The following is a 5,418-nucleotide window of genomic DNA, read 5'->3' as shown; positions in this document are numbered from 1 at the left end:
TCCCAGACCAAGCCCTATGTAGTTACTGCTGGGGCCCTGATTGTCTCAGAACAAATGTAAATAGCAATTGTTTCTGTTTTGGCCGGAAACCCTGTGGGTCTTCCCCTACGAGATCTATTTTTTTTAAAGAAGCCATTGTCTACTTTATTTCTCATCTAGACTTAATCACTGAATAGGCACAGCCCTCACTCAAACTGAGACCTGTTAAAGACCTTTGCTTGAAAAGGCCAGCATTAACCACTGCATCCTGGGCCATCTCCAGTCATCCTGATCCATATCCGGCCACTGGACCAAGATGGCTTCTGGGGAGAGGGTGAGGCTGGTGACTTTGCACAGCTCTCTGTCACTTAAATCCAATTCACTTGCATATCATGGCATCACTTCCTTGATGTCATGGTCCTCTTTGAGAATTAAAGACAAAAAGTAGCAGCAATACCCTTTCAAGAGTTGCCAAGTACTTTCCATACGGTATATCTGTAAGGTAGGTCTTCAGTGCTTGTTTTATTACTCTTGTTTTACAGAAGCTCTGAAAAATTAAGTTACTTGCCCAAAATTATGATAATTAATTAGAATAATTATCTTGTGTTACTACAAAACTTCTTCTGAAGACAATCTTAAAAGAGGAGTCTTAAAAATACTTTGAGCAAGGGGACATCATTAGAATTAATATGGAAACCCTTATCAAGGTTGCTTTGTAAGGAAAATATTAATCTGGATATACACGTTAGAGTGTTTGTTTAGAAAATAATTTTTCATGGTACACACTAACACACAGACACACACACCTATATATGTCTACATGTGTTTAGTATATGCAAGCTAAGGATACTGCATGTACTTAAGCACATAGCCAAGTGTTTAATACACATTGATCGTATCAAGGACTCAGAGATGGAAGGGACCTTATAGATCATCACAATTGCTGACCTCCAAAAAACCACCTTGGATATACATACAGAATTTATCTTATAAATATGAATATTGTTTCCTCCTCAGAAGGTACCTCCTTGAGGGCACTGCATGTTTCACATTAGTCTTTATATTTCCACTACTTAATCACACCATACCTGGCACATAATAGACACAAAATGTTTATTGATTGATTAATAGTCAAATACCCTAATTTTATAATTTTTTTTGAAAAAATGAGATATAGAAACCTAAAGTTATTTAACCCAAATAGTAAATGAAAGAGTTAAGATTCAAACCCAGGTCTTCTGACTCCAAATTCAGTGTTCTTTAACATTGCCCCAAGAAACTTCTATCAAGGGAGGGAAAAAAAAATCTGTGTCTTTAGATAGTCATTTGTGGGGAGTTTGAATGGTGGAGTGTTGTATTTTTAAGGAGATCTTTGCCTATCTTTTTTTTTTAATTTTCACAACTGTTACAAGAAATTGGAGATAGCTATCACATTAAATGCTGCCTCAACAAGGAAGTGACATTAGTTAATTTCTCCATCCTATAAAATTGCCTGGTTTAATATTTTAGCAAGGATAAAAATATTTATACTTATCCCAAATTAATTAATTTTCTCATTTAGTATAAAAATTGAACTGAAACTTTAAAAAAATTCAGCCATTCACTATTTTTAGACGACATTAATAATGGCCTATAGCTTTTCCCTAAGTAATATCATTTTATAACAATGGGAGAGAATCTCCCCCCAAACACAATGTCTTAACAGAAAGAATTTGACTGGAGATGCTTATACCATTTTTCAAGTACAATCTTTATATTTTTTAACATTTAGCATAGAGAGGCTAGCTAATTTGCCTTAGGAAAGTAACTCAAACTTTTCCAATTTATGATGTGCCAAATACTTTTATAATCTACTCATACCCCTAGCTTTAGACTTTCCTCTCCTCCTTCTTCTCGCTCCCATATTCCTCATTAATCTCTTCCGTTAAAAAGATTTCAAAGGGCAGCTAGATGGCACCTTGAATAGAATACCGGCCCACGACTCAGGAGGACCTGAGTTTAAATCTGACCTCAGACACTTGACACTTACCAGCTGTGCGACCTTGGGCAAGTCACTTAACCCCAATTGCCTTGCCTTCCCCCCTCTAAAAAAATAAAGGCAAAAAACTTCAAGACCTGTAAACATCAATATATTTAGTGAACTTTCAGAGAAGAAAGTGATTTTTAAACAAATATCCTTCACAAACCCTGCATTGTGATTGCCTGCCTAAAACGTGTGGCAGTGACGAGCTGAGGAATAGGAAACAGAACTAAGAAATGTCACAATTATGCCACAACTTGCATGTAACTCTGACAAGATTTCTGAATTTTTTCTAATTTTTCATTTTATAAAATAGGAAATTTTAAAATATTCAATAGAAAATATTTATCAAACATCTACTTTGTGCAAGTCACACTAAACAATCAGTAGAAGTCAAAGAAACTCTGAAACAATCCAAAAACCTTAAGCTAAAATAGCTTTTGCTTTTTAGCTTTGTATGTACCATCTTTTGCTAGTTTATTCCCTCACACCCTTTAGAAGAATGATATTTTTTACAACAAAATTATACCATGTCTTAGTGTTTTCCTGCATTAAAACAACAGCCTCTGTTGTCGGAAGATAATTATTTAAGGAGAACATGATTTGTTTCCAGGGCAGACAAAAACATGGATTAAAGGAGAATCAAGATCAAAGACAGAGCCAGAAGAGAGCTCCTAGGGCATCTAATCTAGGCCTCTGATTTTGTGGTTAATGGAACTGATGCCAAGAGAAGAGAAAGGACTTGTTCCATATCACATAAGTAATAACTGGTAAAGCTGGGATTCAACCCCACATGCTCTGGCTTCCAATCCATGGTAACACATTGTCTCCTACCCTTCTACTGAGTCAGTGGAAAAGGAGAGGTAGTCAACAGTGCCTTGTGTTCCCCTTCCAGTGTCCACCTTCCTTAACTTCTTTGTCTTCTGAGGCTCCCTTTCATCACTTATCAAAGAAGAATTCAATTCAATTTAACAAGCATTTATCAGGCTACCATCCCATTCTAAACACTGTATTAGTCCTCATATAAACAAAGACAAAAATAACATAGTCCTAGTCCTCAAGGACTTTACAATCTATCAGAGAGAAAAAAAGAGAGAGATAGACACGTATGTATGGATGCACACAAATACCATAGCAATAAATGCAAAATAAATGCAAAGTAATCCCAAGGTAGTGTTAACAACCTGGGGGAATGAGAAAAAAAAATCAGTGTTGGAGGTGGTGCCTGAATTGAACCTTGAAGGGAATTAGGAATCCCAAAAGTCAGAGATATTGAAGGACAGCATTTCAGGCATGGGGCTCAGCTTTTACAAAGTTATAGAGGCAAGAGATTGAGTGTCATGAATAGAGAACAAGTCCTTCAGTTTGACTGGAACACAGCATCAATGAGGAGAAGTGACGTGAACTCAGTCTGAAAAGAAAGCTTGGAAACTGATTGAGAAGTGCTTTCGTGCTTCTCCCCCCCCACACACAATTGTATCATGTCTTAGAAACAATAGGGAGTCACTGATGCTTAGTAAATACAGTCGCAACATGTGTTTGGTTCAGTGTAGACAATGGATTAAAGAGAGAGGCTGGTTTCAGGGAGTCCAATTTAGGGGCTTTAGGGATAGTCTATATAAAAGGTGATGAGAGCTTGGACTAAAATCAATAGGACTTAGACACAGAGAGAGGACAGGAGAGAGAACGAAGAGTTAAGTATGATTCCAAGGTTGTAAACCTTGGTGACTGGAAGAATGGTTGGGCTCTTGAAAGAAGCAGTTAGGTTAGGAAGAGACATGAGCTGAAGGAAAAAGAAAATGAGTTCTGTTAGGGATATATTGAGTTTGAGATGTCTATGCATCATCTTATAGAAGTTGACCTCAATACGATGATAATGGCTAGAGATACAAATTTGGTCGTCATCTAAATAGAGTGTAAGCTCCTTGAGATCAGAGGCTGTTTTAATTTTCTTTTTCTGTCCTTAGTGCTGAATACAGTGCTTGACAAGCAGTAAATAAATGCTTGCTGATTGGTTGACTAATAAGAATAATGAGACCACTGAGAGAGAAGGCAGGTAGAAACAGGACCCAGGACAGAATGCTAGGCTATCTCTTCAGTTAGGGGAGGGACATGGTTAATGATCCTCCAGGTAAGACAGAAATGTGCTGTTGAAATAAGTAGGAAGATAATCAGGTGAAAGCAATGTCTTGAAAGGGCAGATGGAGACAGGACATGATCTACCATGCTAAATGTTGCAGAAGAGACACAAAAGATAAAGACTAAAAAGGCCATTGGATTTATCAGTTAAAAGATTGTTGGTGACCCATCCTCTCATCACAGAGTTTCTGGGGTTTTTGTTTGTTTGTTTTGTTTTGGTGAAGAACAAAACAATACAAGGTGTTTTGGAAAAGTAAAAAGTGATATGCATATGTAAGGTAGTATATGATTTTAGAATTCTCCAAGCATATTTTCTGGTTGTTGACTGCTCAGTGGCATTGTAGAGTCCTCAAAGCCCCAAAGAAATGTTGTATTCAAACTTTGTAGTTAGAGGCAAGGGCACAGGGGAATCAGCATGGGATAATGGCGTAAAGGGATCCCCAGAAACAGTTTTCAGAACTTGCATCAGGGTTCTTTCCAACTCATAGCATCATCAGACTTAAAGCTGGCAATGACTTTAGAGAAAATGAGGCAACTAAAAAATAAATGATAAAGCTCTGATTTGCACCCACATCTTCTGACTCCAAATCTAGTTCTCAGGCTATGTGCGTTAATAGCTGCCTGGTTCTGGTTGCCTTTGCAGCTAACATCTCTTGCTGCCTGGTACCCCTACCTATAGCTTCTGCAACATTGAGATATCTCTGCCAGATGACCTTGGACCTGGAATATGTGTGAGTTCTGTTGGATACAAAATTTGGGGAGTTGTCTTTCAAATGAATGACATTTTTATGTTCTCAAAACTAGATTTCAAGTAAAAGAAAGTACTTTTCTTCCTGATCATCAGAATAATATTTTTAATAAATTGAAAACTCAATTAATCTTTTCATGGTTTTGTGTGGTTTTGCTAAGGATAGCTTTAAGATGCAGCTTGCTTCTGAATCAAGTAAAATGGAAGTGTTTCTGGTGCCTGTTTTATTTAAAAGTGAGATATAATTAATTTGTCACAGTAGTATAAAATATTTCTTTAATACAAAGAACTATTTAAAATTATTAAAGCTTTCACCCACTTCTTGCCCCTTGCCCAATTTGTTGGCTGGGGGCAGTTTATGCCTCAAATGATTCCTTTTTTGCCTTCAAAGTAATTTACATGAAGCCAAACATTTTGCTAATGAGGGAAATTTGTTATCATCAAAAAATCAAATGGATCTGCTTCAATTTTGTGCTAACTGAAGACTAATTTCCCTGACCTTTCACCTTTGTTGGTCTTAAAAGTTACTAGA

The sequence above is a fragment of the Trichosurus vulpecula genome, chromosome 1 (assembly GCF_011100635.1).
Source record: "Trichosurus vulpecula isolate mTriVul1 chromosome 1, mTriVul1.pri, whole genome shotgun sequence".
NCBI classification, from domain to species: domain Eukaryota; kingdom Metazoa; phylum Chordata; class Mammalia; order Diprotodontia; family Phalangeridae; genus Trichosurus; species Trichosurus vulpecula.
Note: the sequence above shows the minus strand (reverse complement) of the source record.